At 42.9% G+C, this 18,144-nt stretch overlaps 1 protein-coding gene across 6 annotated transcripts in view; it reads left to right on the top strand.

The window, feature by feature from the left end:
• Positions 1–18,144, top strand: part of Ptprt (protein tyrosine phosphatase receptor type T) — a 1,217,152-nt gene that overhangs the window by 1,004,966 nt on the left and 194,042 nt on the right. The gene's annotated exons all lie outside the window — the stretch shown is intronic.

Here is an 18,144-nt window from a genome sequence, read left to right as displayed (position 1 = left end):
CTTCAAATACGAGGTGATTAGTATTGGCACCTTTAAAATGAGAAAGCAAACACCGCATTGTTATGTATACTTCAAATACGAGGTGATTAGTATTGGCACCTTTAAAATGAGAAAGCAAACGCCGCATTGTTATGTATGTGGCATTTCAACACTTATCCCCCCAAACACGAAGGCAGCATTGTTCAGGCTCATCATTTTCCTGATTATAATTGAATTGCCTGGCTCTTTCAATTGGTACATGTTTCTGTTTATTACTTTTTTAAAAACAAAATCAATAAACGGTTTGTTATCATTTAACCTATTACAAGGTTGAATAGTTAGAAATCAGGTCTATCTTTTTGTGATAGAATTGATATTTTCAGTAGTAACTCGCCCCCCCAACCCCTGCCAATATACACAGAATAAAACTGGGTTCTATTCTCTGCATTTATTCACAGCATACACAATTTCACAGATTATTTCTGAGTATATAAAATTAAAAATATAATTATACGTATAACCATAAATATAGCTATAGACAAAGGCAATGACCCAAGTTTGTATCTGTATATATGTGGATATACAAATGTGTATACATGCAAAGGAAGCATACACATATGAATGGAAGGGGAGAGAGGGAAAGAGAGAGACACAGAGAAAAAGACAGAGAGACAGCGAGTCGGAGAAAGACAGAGACAAAAACAAAACAGAGAGGATGAAAGCGAGGGACTACAGCTATCAAAGCATGCTCTAAGACATGTAAGTTTTCTACATGTTAAGAAACCAGCTCCTTATGTAGACACCAAAGGGAAGATTCAGGAAGAAGAAGACTGAAGTACCAGGGTTCTCTATGGTAAGTCACAGAAAGTCACAGAGATTGTCCCACACTAACTTGTTCCCTCTGTGGCACTCAAGTTTACTGGGTGGCAAGATAAAATACTCTTTGTTGCGGCAAGGAGAATTGATGGCCTATAGACAAAAGTGACACAAATCACAGCCTTGGAAGACTTAGCCCCTGAAGGAAACAGATAATGTAGAAGGAAGAACATCATCAATTCGGTAGCACCAGGGCTCTAGACAGCAATCAGGAAGCCGGGTGTCTGCAGCATCCCACTTAGACAGGCAGTCAGAGAGGGAAGGAAACTCAGAAAATTCCTTCACCATAGTGCTATCCCATGGCTTTCTAGTACTTTTTCTACTCTAGACAAAGAGGCCGATATGATCATTCCACCCTGTATGGATGCTAAGGATGCCCTCTAAGATGTAGGCTCTTCTAAAGGGTACTTTACTTGGTCTTGTTTGACTAGAGAACTGAGAACATGTGACTTGATAGGCCCATGTAGGGGCAATGGGAGAACATCTAAAACTATGCTTTGCTGCCAGTTTCAGGGGCATGGAGAATGTACCATGATGGCTTCTCAAGGCTATACTTCTGATCATCTGGATAATAGCAGTGACATTAGGAGAACCAGAACAGAAACACCGTCCTTCTCTCCTTAGCATAAGCATGTCTGCTCTTGTGTGACCTTAGGCTAGACTCTTTCTTTAGTAATGTTTGCACAGGTAAAGTGTTCAGTGTGTGAAAAGGTAGGGATGAATGTGAGTGCTTAGCTTCTCAAGTCCAGGGAAGGCCCTGAGGGATCAGGACACTGCGGATTCTGAGCATCCACACTCCCACAGTCTGGTTCTGTAATTCAGCAAGACTTCAGTCCTTCATCCCAAAGAAATAGAAACTCCATTAGCACTTGGGAGTATGGCAGAGGATCAGATAATGTAGAATGCCAACTTATTATTGTTCAGGGAGCCATGCCGTCTCAACACAGCCTCAGATAAGAAGGATGCTTGGAAAAAGAGTTAGAATAGAGGGAAGGAGCTCTGTGCTGTGTCAGTGTTTGCTCCATCCCATTCACTGTATTTGGAGCATCCCAGAATCATCCAAAGGGAAACTGCTGTATGAATCCTGAATTCATGCATTGCCCATATGGAATTTAAATGAAGGATGTGAGATCAGAAATCGCTATTGCTTCATTTCATCCCTTCTTGATCATCTACATCAAACTTCATGACAGGCTTGCTGAAAATAATATTCTGATTAGCAGAAAAATTTGATATTGATATATAAAGTCCCAGAGATATGTCATCACTCTCCACGCACCACCACCATTCTGCCTTTAAGGACGCCTTCCTCATGAGTCTGCTGACAGGCATCTTGTGTCTGGAATGGAATCACAAGCCAGACTCAAGGTCAGCATTCTGGTGATGAAGCAACTTGCTGCTGTCCTGTCCCTGACCCTGGGTTGTCTAGCCACTGTCTGTAGTCAGCTGTGTGAAGCTCATAGAACCAGACAGTTTTCACTTAGAACTGCCCGAAATGCTCATTCAGGTCCATTCTGACTGGACCCTAAAACCAATGCCTCTTACGTTAACTGTGCATCTAACTCTAACATGTGGCTCTCTGTGATGCCACGTTTAGTCACCAGGCTCCTGTTTGGATGGTTGAAAACTTACTGTAACACTGGCTATTATAACAAAATCATACAAACTAGGTGACTTAAGCTATGGAAATCTATTAGCTCACATCTTGGAAGTCAGAAGTCTCAAATCAAGTGCTCAAATAGTTGGTTCCTTCTGATGACCATAAGAAAGAATCTGGTCCATGGGTTTCTCTTCATAGCTGGTGTTTTGATGATGGTCTTTAAAATATTACCAACTCTCTGTCTGGATTGCATTCTTACTGTGTGCATATTTGTGCCCAAATTTCACCTTTTTGTAAGGAGTTTGATCATTTTGGATTAGGACTCCATCTTATGCTGCTATGACTTCATCCTAATATTACTAACTTCAGGGACCCTCTGTTAGTCAGGGTTCTCTAGATTAACAGAACTGACAAAATGAATGGATAAAATTAAAAGAATGTATTAATCAACTTATTGTAAAATTACAACAACAGCTGAATCACACCTGAGAAGCTAAGAACCTGATGGTTGCTCAGTCCTTGAGGCTGGGCGGGTGCCTCATCAAGTGGAGTAATCCCACAGTGGCTATCTCACTGGAGAGGCCAAGACTCCAGTAGTTGCTCAGTCCATAGGCTGGGTACCTCAGCATTCCCAATATGGTACTGAAAACTCAGAGGGTTCCTGAAGAGCCACTGGTCCTCAGTCAATGATAGAAGCCCAGAAATACTAGCTCCAGTGTTAGCCAAGGAATCAGCAGCAGCAACAGGACAAATTGACTCAGTGGCAAGAAGGAAGGCCAAGCAATAAAAGGTGAATAGTCTTTGTTCTGCCTTGACCCATTTATCTGGGCTGCTCCCAGAAGGCACCACCCACATTTGAAGTGGGTGTTCCCATATCAATGAAGGCAATCAGGACAATTCTTTAGTTGAGGCTCCCTACTCAAGTGATTCTAATTTGTGGAGAGTTGCAATTAAAACCAACAATGAAAGACTATTACCAAATAGGTCATATTCTAAGATACTGAGAGTTAGGACTTCAACATATGGATTTGATATAGGAGGAGTGTTAAAGTTCAACACATGACAGGAAATTCACAGACAGAGGACATGTCTGTGTGCTACCTACTATAGTCTGATTGTTCGCTATTTACAATGTGACCTCAGTAGACATTAAGTTTGTGCAGGAAGGAAGGATCAGCCCAAGGTGGGCTGAAGTTCAGCTTTGATTCCTATTTCTTAAGAAGCTGTATGGAGCAGTCCCAGGCAGGAGAGCTACAAAATCCTTAAAAGGCAGAGGTAAATGTAACAGGCTGGCCTCATGCTCAGGACGCTAGATGTGTGGCAGCAGGGCCATTCTCAGAGCTCACTCATACAGTAGTGAGGTATTAGGTGCTGACTCATCAGGGTTCTGGGTAGCAGGAGAACCAAGACTTGAGACAGGGGCCAGTCTTGCCTGATGAGAAGTACTTTGAAGAGAAGAAACTTCATCTTAACCCGCCGCTAATTTTGCAATCAGGTTTGGCATGCAGGGACATGTCTGCCACATAGCTGACACTTGACAGCATACTTGCTGAATATACCATTTGAACTCAGCACCTCACTGTCATGGTACTCAGAGACTATGAGGGCCTCAGTGGATCTCCCTGAAATTTGCATAGCATATTACAATGACCATCTATCCAGAAGCAAAACTTACATGAACACACCTTCTGTCAGTGATCTGCTAATAAACCTATCAAATGCAAGCCCTAACGCCTCAATCTTTGGAGTATAAATATCCCTACCATGTTCAATTTCAAGTTGCAAACGATATAACAAATTCCTGAATGTTTAATGATGGGTTCTAGTGAACTGACTGGGTTGGTAAAGACGGCCCCAACATGCCAATGCCTCTGTTGCTTATTGGTCATGGGTATCACATGACATAGCATATGGAGAAGTTTTGGGTTTGTTGTTGTTGTTGTTTGCTAACAGCATTGGCAGGATTACTGTTATTGTTTCTTTCACGTAATCAACTTACTGAGCATCTATGAGCAGGGTACCTTGATAGGAACTGGTTTTCTATGGAACCATGCTACAGTTCCTGTCCTCAAGGATATCTAAGTCTAGCTGGGGAACAGACATGAGGAGAGGGTTATGATTATTATCAACATCTCCAGAGATAGTGGGACCACATGGGGACTAAGGAAGTCATGATGCCAATGCTCAAGTTTCAAGCATTGATGGCCAGTGTGTCTTTCTGGGCCGTCATCTGGGTCCCCTGCTCTCTCGGACTGGTGCAGCGTGGGACACTTTGTGCCCACCAATCCCATCGCCATCTTTTACCAGCTAATGCAGAGAACCACTTATCCAGAGCAAGAATGAAGTTTGAGAGAACAGTTGGCACAGAATTTCAAACAGTGAGAGAACAGCAGCCCTGGCCTGCAAGCTGCGTGGAGAGCCAGGTTAGCACAGGATAAACTGGGTGGATTCACAGACTGCCAGAGGACAGCATTTATTCATGGGGCCAAAGCAGAGCCTAGAATCCAAAGCCTGGCTATGGTGCTATTTGGTGTCTGCATGCAGTGTGGTTGGCTCTGGAAGTAGGATAGAACTGTACTACCTCAGAAGCCTTAAAGGCAGTCTTTATCTGGTTAAAAAAAGGGGGGGTGTGGTCACTGCCACATATTCCCATTCCTCTTTACCTTGTTCCTTAGCCAGGGGCTGACTGTCTTTGAAGATTCAAAGGACTCAGAATGTGAGGGGATTAAATCACAGCGAGGAAGTGGAATTTATCAGTGAACTGATAAAGATGAATGGGGACTTGTTTTAAGGACAGGATCCCTAGAAGTAGAGCCTGAGGTAAGGATTTAGGGGCACATGCTGGTAATATTTTCTGGGAAGACTCTTAAAAGAACTCTGTAAGAGAGGTAAGAAGAACAGAGAATGGGAGAGGCTGAGCAAGAAGCTCTTTTAGGTAAAGTCAGACGGGCTAGATCTGGAATGGAGAATACATTGTCTTGGCTTCCAGAGAGAAGACTAAGATTTTCACTTCCTTTCCCAGGTTAACCAGATTTCAGCTCTTCCCTTGCCCTAATCTATCAGATGATCCTAGAGGAAGTGATACACGTGAACCTTAGACAAGACTTGGGAGAAAGTACTAATTAATTAAAGGCCCTTAGTCACAGCCTGAGAGTGCACCTACCCGAAAAGAAGTGGGTCCAGAGCCAACAGTCCCTTCCTGTTGAAATTACATTACATCCTCGGGCTGAGGGATAGCAAAATGCTACTGGGATTGTCAGAAGTACGAGAGATTATCTGAGCACTCCAAAGCCCTTTGCAGGGCACAGTCTAACCCCGATAACTGACCTGCTCGGGGCCATGGAAAGAAAACATCAATGAGCAAACAAGCATCAAGCTTTAGTTTAGAGACAAATAACATTCAGACTTTGAAAAGGAGGCAGTAGAAAATCCAAGAGCAAAAGTTATTATGAGAAAGTAAGAACAGTTTTTATGAGAACTCATCAAGGAGGGGGTGTAGAACCATTAAACAGGGCTTAGCCTACATTTGAAAATGAGGGATAGGTTCCATTTGAACAACGTATGAGAAATGCAAGTCAAACATGTTCAAAAGCCCTTGGCCGGGGAGGGAGGGTTTAAGAGTCAGGGAACCTTGCAGAAGAAGGGATGGAAAGAGCCAGAATGTAGGGAGAAGGGTTGCAGAATTCCATCTGGGCAAGACACAGCCATTGCAGTCATTAAGCCACAGCTGTTATGGATGTCTGCAATGGATCTACACAAGAACCCACCCATCAGCAGTCAGGAATGAATGCAGGAGGATCCCAGAGAGCCCTACCTCTCACTGCTGAGAGATTCGGGGAGATGGGGAGTCCCTGTCTTCAGTTGTGTGCCAACTGGTGATCTCACCAGGCTCCAGTCCAGTGCCACACAGATAGCCCTGTTTAAACTAAATGGGTCCAAAACCAAACCAAAAGCCGTGAATCCTGGAAAGGGAGGGGGTAATGACTGAGGTGGGAGGGATGTAAGAGAAGGCGGAATGAGAGAATAAGTAGAATGTAATTGAAATGCCAAAGAACAAATTAGTTTTTTACAGCTGCTCTTGGCTTTCCCAGGAGGTCTGTGGATACTTGGGGTGAGGTACTCAGCGCTCAGGGGTGCTGACCTTCAAATCAAAGATAAAACCAACCTCACCACAGAAGAGGCATCAGCAAAGTGTGTAGCACACAGTCCTGGCTGCAGTCACTGACAGAGATACCCAAGAAGCTGAATTCATGCCTCTCTGGCTGGGGCAGAACAGGCCAATGAGGAAATTGTCTCTGACCTTGCGGCTCAGTGGTGGACCACTACCAGCTAGTTTCTCTTTCAAAAACTGATGTCACATTCATCCAAGTCCCCTTGCTCAGGGAGTCTCCTGTGCCCTCCTATACTTTGTGTTTTCCTGCATCTTGGTCCTTCCTGAATTCTGTGGCCTTTCCTTACCCTCTAGTCTCTTCAGGCTTCTCTCCTCTTATCCACTATACTCCAGCACAGAGTGTTTGTTCAACTTTTTAATTGTTTAGTGTATGTGCATGTATGTGTGTATGTGTATTGCTCACACATGCCACAATGTGCATGTGAATGTCTGAGGACAACTTTCAATAGTCATCTCTCTCTGTTTGCTATGTGTGACCTGAGTACCAAACTAAGATCATTAGGATTGACAGTAAGCACCTCTAGCCCCAAGCCATCTTCCTGGTCCCTATTCTTTTTTAACACTTCATTTATTAGTGTATGCATGTGTGTATATACACATGCGTGCGTGTACGCGTGTGCGTGTATGTGTGTGTGTGTGTGTGTGTGTATTTGAGAGTATGGGTGCACATTTCATAGTACATGTGTGGAAGTCATAGGACAACCTAAAGTGGTCTGGAACTTTGCCACATAGACCAGGATAACTGTTCTACAAGCTTCTAGGGGTCAACCTGTTTCCATTGCCCATGTTACTATCACTAGGATTGAAGGCACAGGCTACTGCACCCATCTTTTTTTTTATGTGTATGTGTGTATTTCCAGCATGTATGTAAGTGTACCCATGTTATGCAATACACTCAGAGGTCAGAAGAGGGCGTCAGATCCTCTAGAACTGGAGTTACAGACAGTTGTTAGCTGTCATGTACAGTACCCATCTTTTTAACATAGGTTATAGGGATCTAAACTAAGAACTTGAAGCTTGCAAGGCAAGCACGTTACAAACTGAGCTATTTCTTCAGCCTCTCTTTTTCAGTTCTTGAACTCTGTGAAGTTGCTTCCAACCTCAGGGCCTTTATTCATCCTGAAATGCCGTGGCTACCATATATAACTGCCTAACAGATAAACGACTTCCTTTTTTTTTTTTGGCTTTTTGAGACAGGGTCTCTCTGTAGCCCCACCTGGCCTGGAACTCACTATGTAGACCAGATTTGCCTACTCTGCCTCCTGAGTGCTGGGATTAAAGGCATGTACCATCACATCCAGTCCCAGATAGATATATTCTGAGTTATAGCTTGAACTCTACTTACTAAGACTCTCCTAACCACCAAATTAACTTATACACCCAGCCTTTCTTCCCTCATAATAGTAGCCATCTCAACTTGTAAACATGTATTTCCTTGTTGATCTATATCTTCAATATGTACCTTCCTGCTAGACTCCAAGTAACATTAGGTGTAAGGACTATATCTATTTTGAAGACTACTATATCCCCAGATCTTAGCATAGACATTAGCACACTGGTGCTCAATAGAATGTGTTGGACAAAGGGACAAATGAGTACATGGATATTTGGATAAATAGGTAGAAGGATGAATGTTGGATCGGTGGGCAGATAAATGCTTCAGTGGATGGATGGATGATGGATGGATGGATAGATGGATGGATGCTTTGTTGAATCAGTGGACAGATAGGTGGATAGATGCTTCAGTAGATAAATGGGTAGATGAGTGAATGAATGAATGAATGAATGAGTGCTTTGTTGGGTCGGTGGATAGATAGATACTTCAGTGGATGGATGGATGCTTGCTTTGTTGGATCAGTGGACAGATAGATGGACAGATGCTCCAGTAGATAAATGGATGGATGGATATATAGATGGATAGGACTGGTAGGTTCTTCCATGCCCATATTTTTTTTTCAAGTGTAAGCTGTGTTTCATGACTGTTCTTTCAGAAGATGGAAGGAAAAGTGAAACAGAGGACTGTAATGTGATCTACAACCCCCACTAACGAAAGAGCAAACTAGCCTACAGTCATGGTCCTGTTGGACAAGAATTTCACCACTCTCTCTGGCAGCTCTGCCCACTTTTGGACACTTCAGCAGAAAGAGTCCTGATATTAGGAGTTTTGGCTTCTTACTATTTCTACCTATCAATCCTTGAGGCCACATACTCCTGTCTTTTCTCCTTCTAGAAACAAAACTCTCTTCCTCTGACCTGCTCTATCCAACCCTTGCTCAAGTAGAGCCAGGCAAATACATGCTTGCCTGACTCCCTGCCATCGGTTGGAACCACTGTGGCCGCCAGGAGGCAGCAGGACTCCCATAGCTGGCACCAGCCTTCTGGAGAACACAGCTGGCTCTACAGACTCCTGCTGGGTGTGCAGGAGTGGCAGTTAGAAAAATCAGCTTTGATTTGATTTGCAAACTGAGCCTAGTCATTGAGACAAAATAAATCCGGAAACCCATAAAGCCATTTGCAGAGTTGCTTTGCAGAAGACAGCCACAGTTTTAATCCAGTAAACACTCTCTAACGATTCCATTAAAACGGCCCCCTTGGAGTAGGTGCCGAAAGCAGAACTCCAGAATAATGAAGCATGAGAAGATGGGCCAGAGTCACCACCAGCTCTGTCCTGTCCAGTAGCGATGGACTAAAACCATTGTCAAGGACAACAGGCAAGAGGTGTGGGTAGTGTGGCCCGAGGTGAGCCATTTTGTCCAACATTTACCTCTCCATAATGGATCCTCATTCCTGTTGGAACTGGCAGGGACAATAGGTAGCCCTTCTTCAGGGAAATGCCTTCATTTTACAGATGCCAAGACTGGGGCCCTGTGGAGGCAGGGGAGCGATGCATCCATAGCTTCCTTAGCCACAAAATAACAGGCCACAGAGGGTTTAGAAGCCAAATGAGATATAGAAACTGTCAACTTTACTAGCAAATTGCCAACTGCATGACCCAATTCTATATGAAAGGTTCTGTCTTATATAAATTTCCCTGAGAAGTTTTCATGAAATATGAATAAATTAGACACCCGAATTCAAATCCTACCTCTAAAACTCAGTTGCTTCACCTGGAACAGATAGCTTAACATCTATGTGACTACCACATTACTTTTACAACTGGGATTATTAATCCTTTCTATCAATTATTCAAGTATATGATACATGATAGACAACAACCAACCCTCCTTCCCTCCCTCCCTTCCTTCCTTTGGCCTTCTGAGTCTTCACTAGAGGTTCAGACCTGCTTAGGTCTCAGTTCTCTGAAGAAAGCCACAGACCAGACCAGACTCTAGTCACTTCTGATGCAATTCTGTGTATCAACCAGTGTCACTCAGACTCAGGGTAGAATCACAATGAGAAAGTGAAAGGATCCAGGGATGATGTTGCCCTTGGCCATTAACATTTGCCATCTACAGATCATGTGTCTAGATAAAATTGCACAGCAGTAATATATATCTTGATCATGTGTAGAATTTTACTTATCTATTGATTAGCCTTTTACAATACCATTCTCCTTTCTTCCAAACTTACCCAGCAATATCAAAAGAGACCCAGGACCATGACATCCTCAGATCTAGCTGTGATGGCTGAATAGGAGCATAATGAAGCATCTTTTGCGAAAGGAAAGTTTAGTGTGGAGTTCTACAGTGGACGATTCTTCATTGTTCAGTCTTTTAAAGTCTAGGGTAGCTGATGTATGTTTGGAGGGTTGGGGCAGACACTCATCTCTCCACTCCCCACTCAAAATGGCTAAAGCTGGTACAAGAGAGTCCAGGAAAGCAAAAGTTAACACTGACTCTTGTCCTTTCAGAACACGCCTGTGGAGTTTTGATGAATTCTTCTCAACTAAACAGAATTGTCTGCTCCAAACCTGAGACACCTGAGTTGATTTTTAGCTCAAATCAGTGTTTCCGAAGGAGTTGTATCTTATGAAGGGAAAAGGGGGCTGTTTAAGGCTAGGAGTCTGGGATGGAGAAAACATTTGGGAGTAAGCTAGAAACAGGGGTCAGAAATAAAGAAAATTCAGACCTCATTAATGAGTTCTCATTGTCAAGGTCTTCAAACGGGGAAAATAGGTTTGAAAAATTTTAACCACCTATGTGTGCTACTGTGTGTGTCTTTTCCTGGGGAGACATGAACAAACGTCTGTGCACCCCAGATATGGTACTAAGGACAGATGAACTAAATGATTCCACTCAAATTTAGTTTAGTGAACCAGTGAGTTTATTGGGGTATTGGTGACTCAAAGGCAGCTGCATCACTAAAAAGCGCACCCCAGCATGGGTAATGACTCATGAAAGCTGTGTTTGAGACAGTGGCACTGTCAGTGTGGTATTGGTAGCTCTGCTAGTCAGAATGTCCAATCCCAAACAGTTGGTATTGTTTATATAACCTTGGGCAGGACACTTGTGAATCTTGTAAGCTTTAGGAGCTTCCTAAGACCTGTGACTTTCGTTTCCTTCTTCAGTCTTAAGAAGCCTCCCTCCAGGACATCATGTTTCAACTGGTAGGATCTAGCTATGCAACAGCTAGTCATGGGGTGGTGTGTTGACATGAGGTTACCATGAGATGTTAGAAGTAAAGCCTGTCACATATCAGGCCCTAAATACATGCTGGTCAGTGTTATTACCTCTCCTCAAGAAATGAGGTTATGTCAGCTCAGAAGTACAAATGAAAAGCTTATAGGCCCCAGGAACCATAGTTCAGATCTGACTCCACATCACCATTGAAAATTTTGATGATATAGACTACCCGTAATATTCAACAGATCACTGGTAAGATCACTTATCTTCTATTTGTTAACCCCTTCTCAAACCTCTTTTCCACCAATGATCTTTTTCCACTAATACATCTTTTCTAGGATGTAACAGTCTTTGTATCTCTTCAGAGGATCAAATTTAAGACCTGGAATCTGAAGCAAAAAATTAGATGGCTCAAGGAGCCCTCAGCTGCCTTCACTTCTACAACATATTGAAGCTAATAAACCCAGAAATTAGTTTGTCTTCAAGCTTGTCAGCTCTAGGGGCATCTGTCACCCAGCAGTATCTCTGTACACTTGACATTCACTGCTTTGGAAGGGAAAAATGTCAGGAAGTCACTCTACATTCTGGTCTCCTTGTTCTTCGCACAGGCACAAATATTCCCTTCATGGCTGCTGATGCACTTAAATATACTGATAGGTCTTACAAACTACAAAGAAAGAGGAGTCATGAACCCATCAGTAAAAAGCTACCAGATGGGAAGAGAAGGTAATACAGAAGAAAACAAGACTTCTCTACCTCTTCTTCAACTGTCTCAGTTAGGATAGGATAAGTTTTGCTTCAATAACAAATGAAAAAAACACATCTCAATAGCTTAGTAGCACAAATGCTTATTTTTTGCTGTTCCAGCTAAGATACATGTTTCCATAGTAAGGGAAAAACTAGAGGTAGCAATTTTGATATTAAATATCTCACTTGGAAATAACCACTGTTATTTCCATGCCAAGGCCTTGATAGGAACTAGTCACATGATGCAGCCTGTGAGATGATGTGTTCTCTCCCATGTATCTCAGAAATGACATTGGTGAACACTAGCCATTTCCAGTACTGTGGATAGCATCTGTTCCTGTGTCTACCTTCCTTTGTGCTCTGCTGATGTCCTTGATCCATTATTTCTGTTTCTCTGCTCACTAGAAGATGCTCTCCCATCTCTGTGTCCTACCTTGCTAACCAGGCATTATTGCAAAGAGTTGTAACCCTAGAGCTTATGGTGAGGAGGTACCTCTGGATCTGCCAGCTAAACTAAGTCTTTCAATGTTTTCTTTAAAATCATTTTATGAGAAATTTGTTATCTCCACTTTGTAGGTGAAGAATCTGACTTAGAAATGCATGTGAGTCTCCAAGTGACATGGTTAGTAAATGAAAAATATGAATGGAGTTTTATATATTCAGTTAGCTTTTATTATTTGTTTATCAAGTACAACTTTATATTGATATGTGGTCCCTAAAGGTTAAGGACTTCATCTTTGGATTTGTATACCTTCAGATTCTAGGCAGAAAAAGGCATTTAACAGCCCTGTGTATGAGTTCAATCATCCACAAACCACTAACAATAATGTCACTTATTTCACTGGGCTAATATACGAAGTTAACAAACTAGTGCATATAAAGTACTCTATGTGATAACCTGGCTTGTAATAAGCACTCAACAAGTAATAGCTAGTAGAAGAGAGAGCAAATAAATATCAATACAGTATGATAAGGGCTATGATGAAGGTAAGTCCAGCGTGCCATGGGAGAAAGAAAGGAAATGCAAATACATTTAGTAATGCTTTCTCAGAGCTTATGGACGCCATCCCAAGATTTGAAAGAAGAGTAAAAATTATAATAATTTGGTCAGAGGGACATAAAGGACACTTTTTGCTCCTTGCCCTCCTAGGTCGACTAGTTCCAGGGGACTATGAGCATCTCTCAAATTGTCCTATAATGGTGGTGGGTCACCTGTCCTTTTGATCAAGGACACCGAGGAGACCCCACCAGATGGACTTGAACCAGTGTCCAGTCTATAAAGAGGAGGATCAACACATTTCCTCCATGCTTCCAAGCAAAGCCAACCATGGTCAAGCAGGACCTTTGACTTATCTTCACATAGGCAGAACTGGTAATAGAAAGGAGCCAGGGGCTCCTCCCAAGCCCATGTGACCACTGAGGAACAGCTCCTCAAATGCCCTTAAGAGTAAAAATAAATCAGTTTATCTGGACCAACTATATGGCCTTAAACACCCAAAAGGAAAATATACCCAAAGATTAAAGGGGCCAATATAATTTCATAAGAGTCCATATGTATAGCTAAAGGCTACATAACAAGCAAAAATGCCAGACAGGCGATACCTTCTTTTGAGTTGTTGGCCAGGGTGGCCAAAAGGATTCCCAGATAGTAACCCAGCATAGCACTAGGAAAATGAACAACAGACCCCAATCTTATCCAAAGGAATATTGACAACTGATTACTGCTAGATGAGGAACAGCTGACCCTCCTAAAACAAAGACCTCTAAATAGGCTGACTAGATTCACCAGAAGGGCAAGTAGTGGGGAATGGCTGGGGGTGCTGACAACACAGCAGACAGTAGCAGGGATATCAGAGTATAAGGGCTCTAGTGAGGGGAGGGAGGCTATGGGAGGGTGCTATCTGGGAAGTGGGTGTAAAAAAAAATTGTTATGGTTGGCAAGAAGGATTTTCAAGTCAAGGAAGTAGATATGCAAATCACCAGAGGCAAGAGAGTATGCGGCTGAATGGGCCAGGCAAAGAAAGGATGGCCAGCATACCCTGCCACCCTTAGATGGTGGTTAGCAGCAGTCAAAAGAAACAGAGGTGTCAGGGCTACAGAGATGGATCAGCGGTTAAGAATGCCTACTGTTCTTGTGGAAGACCTGAGTTCAGTTCCCAGTACCCACTTAAGGTGGCCCACAACCTCCTGTAACTCTAATACCAGGGGATCTGAAGCCTCTGTCCTCTGTGAGCACCAGCACTCCTGTGCACATACCCACACACAGATACCCACACAAAGAAAAGAAATTTTAAAAGAGCCAGAGCTTTTCAAAAGAGAAACTCAAATGTCCTACAAGGCCAAGCCACCCAGTCTCTGTATAGCCCCGTGTACACATATCACTGTGACAGTGCGAGTCCTAGGTTCTTAAGCAGACTCCTTTGTTCAGGAAGGACACCCTAGATGCAGCTTAGGCAGTGGATGGAGAAGATGGACTGAGGCAGAGACAAAGCTGCAGAAAGACAGAACCGTTAAGAAGATGCTAAAAGAGGCCAAGTAAGAGTAGATGAGTCACTTCTTCCCCCAAGCTTTACATTTCTTTCTGACTTATGAGACCAGCACTCCTTGTGTTGACTGCCTCATTGGGCTGGGAAGAAAATAGACTAATGAAAAAAAAAGTCACAGAATAGGGGTTAGCAAACTTTTCTAGGAAAGACCAGAGAGTGAATATTTTCAACTTTGCAAGCCTCAAGGTCTTTGTCACACCTATCAACTTGTCTCTGAAACACAAAAGCAGGTGTAGATATATATACAAATACAGCTGTGTTAAAACAGCACTTTGGGCATGGAAATTTGAATTATATAATATTTTATATTCTATTTTTATCTCTGTTGCTGTGATGAAACACTCTGGGCAAATGCAGTTTAGGGAGGAAAGGGCTTATTTCAGCTTGTAAGTTACAATCCATCATTAAGAGAAGTCAGGACAGGAACTTGAAACAGAGACTGTTGGAGGAACACTGTTAGTGGTTGGCTTACAGGTTCAAGCTTACTAAGCTTTCTGATACAGCCCAGGACCACCTGCTGAGAGATGGTGCCACTCACAATGGCCTGAGCCCTCAAGAAGATTCCCACAAACATGCCCATAGGCTCTTGTGATCTGAGCAATCCCTTGAGACACATTTCTCAGATGACTCTAGACTGTTTCAAGTTGACAGTTAAAACTAAGTAGGACAGTGTATCATGAAATATCAGTCTTATTTTTTCCCCAACCATTGAAAAAAAATCTATAACACATTCTTAGCTGATACCCACACAGAAAATAGCATACATACCAGATTTGGCCTACAAAAAAGAGCTTGCTGATCACTGATTTCGAATGTGCTTTGCAAAGGACAAAACTCCACATATCTTTAAGGAATATTATGATTACTGTGTACTGGTAGCTGTTGATCAAATTGGCCACTTGTGTCATTTTTTAAATAATGCCATTTCCTGTCTATCCCAGAACACTGCATATCTTTCACCATTTGGTATAAGGACTTTGTACAGTTTGGCTCATAAATGACTGAGGAACACTGTCATCTGTGACAGAGCATGACACACTTTCCAGGATTTTATCACTTTCTTCAGAGACTTTGAAAGACAGGAACATAAAACCTAGGCAAACCAGGCTTTAAGTACAGCCTCTGCCAGTTACTAGTTTTGTGACCTTGAGCAAGTTGTAAAAATATTTGAGTCCCCATTATTTATTCATTCATTCATTCATGTATCCAACAAATATTTACTGAGTACCCGCTATGTGCCATGTAGCACAGTAGTCAGTGAGACACCGTGTCCACCTTCAAGGAGGCCACAGATTTAAGGAGAGGTCATCTGCTTACAATATGAGAAGTGAGCATTGGGAATATTATGGGAACATCTACTCCAGATGCAGTGATCCTAGAGGGAAGGGGTTGTCTGCCAGGTGAAGAATCAGGAGAAAACACAGGCCATACAAAGTGACTGGTCCAAGCATGGTCTGAGAAAGTGGGGGCTGTTGATCATGGAAACGAAACTTGTCTGTGTTCTTGGAAGAGAGCAGAGTATAGGGGTAGGGGCAGAGAGGGATGAGATTCATAAGGTAGGCTGGGAACTCATCACTGAGGGTGTGCAGTGTTTGAAGTTTACCTTGGCAGCGGGGCACTGATGTGTTTCAACCAGATGGTTGAGTCTGTGGGAGGGGAGTAAGTTGGGAAGTGGGAAGCCCACATGGAATTGCTTAAATGATCTGAATGTAATGTAATAGTGGCTGGAATAAGTGGGGACAGAACTGGAGAGAAGACCGCATCTCTGAGACTTTGTCTGGAATAGAATTAATAAGACCTAGTAACTGAGTATAAATGAGAGGTCAGGAAAAAGCAGGGGTAAAATGTAGTCACCCATACCTATAGGAGTAAAGGGTAGTCACTTGGGTTTCTACATTGAGAAGCTGCATGGGTGGTGTTACCATTTACAAAGAAAAGGAAAACTGGGCGAGATACACTTTGGCTGGGGAAATGACAGGTTCATTTAATACTACTGACCTTTCTGGTTGTCCTGTTTCTTAGAAACATTGTACGTGGGGTACCTGGCAGAGTACCTGGCATGTTGTGGGTACTTGATAAATGGTGACTCTTACTCTTTGTTCATTTTTAAAAATCTATTTCAGGCCCCTGTTTTGTTAAATCATGATGTTCTTTTGCTGTTTAGTGTGAGCTCTTCAGAGCTACAGGAATTGAGGTTTTGCTCATGGTACCACACGTTTTCATGTGTGTTTCTTTCTCTCCTCTTCTGCATGCTGCCTGGGGACTGGCTTCCTTGTGGTCAGCACCAATGGGCAGCGCCCAGGTGACCCCGGGGACTCCACTCTGCCTTCTCACCACAGGTGATCACCAGAGCCCTGGGCAGGTGGGAGGGAACTGAAAGCCCCCATGCTCAGTGGGTCCTCCAGGCCAGGTGCACCAGAGAGGAACTGACATTTCCCCCACCACATCCTCCCATCTACCTATCTGTCCATCCACTCATTCATCCATCTAATCACCCTCCCTCCACCCACCTAGTCATGTACCCTTCTATCAGTCCATTTTCCTAGTCTATTGATATTTAGGAAGTACCTATGTGCCAGGCATTGTTCTAAGTACTGAGGAATGCAATAACCAGCCAAAAAGACATGTTCCTGTGCTTTTGGTCATTGATCAAAAAACTTCACAAATAAAAATGTGCACTGTGAATAATGCTACAAAGAGGTGCATGGTGCTCAAAACACAGTGCACACTCACACAAACACAAACACACAAACCTCTGGAACCAAGGAAATGTTTCAGAGAAGTGACAACTGAGTTGTGGTCTGAGGTTGGGAGAGAGCTGACCTAGGGGTCTGTTCCTAAGGAATAAGTAGGTTTGACCATGGTCTCAGGTCCACCTTTGGTCCTGACACATCCTTTAAATGTGATTTCCTATCTGTTAAGAAAGAATAATAACATTTGCTTCTTAGAGGACAACATTGGCATTATGGACTCTACAAATTCAGATTCCTCTGAAATTGCATTCTAAGACTAAACAAGATGATAAATGTCAAGGGAGCTTGAATAGGAATGCTTAAACTAGTTTAAGTATTTGCTTGGTGTAAATACCAACCTCTTTCATCAAACAAATGATAGGTAGAACTCATTTCACATTAACGGGCACCATTCTTCAAAAGATGCAGAGTCCATCTATCAAAAGTTATGCCCATTGAGAGACTAGAGGGGAAAGATAAACTGATAACCTACAGCTCTCCTACCCACAGAGGCCCTTTCTGACCAATGGAAAGTATGTTGAGTACTTTCAAACATTTACCTATCATCTTTCTCAAAGTCCTGTCCAGGGCCATGGCCTTGTTTCTCCTAACCACTGACTGGATAGTTTATCATGATGGGAACTAGAGAGAAGCAGGCAGGGATAGCCATGAGCACTTCCATCTGGTACCTTCACAGTCCACCTCCTTTTCCAAACTCAGATACATCACACTGAACCTGTAATGGGGATCTCGTATGAGTTATTCAATGAGGGATCTGCTCAGAAGAAAGAGGTGGAGATGGGACAGAGTGGTGGACAGAGCTGGGAAATGATGTGGAAACCTGTGTTAGTCTGAGCCCCAAGGGTCTCTGGAATGTGAACAGTTGTGCAGAGTCAATCCCATGTATCAATCACTTATTGGCCATGGGCTG

Source organism: Nannospalax galili, unplaced genomic scaffold (assembly GCF_000622305.1).
Source record: "Nannospalax galili isolate Female #2095 unplaced genomic scaffold, S.galili_v1.0 scaffold205, whole genome shotgun sequence".
NCBI classification, from domain to species: Eukaryota; Metazoa; Chordata; class Mammalia; order Rodentia; family Spalacidae; genus Nannospalax; species Nannospalax galili.
Note: the sequence above shows the minus strand (reverse complement) of the source record. Positions and strands in the feature narration are given on the sequence as shown.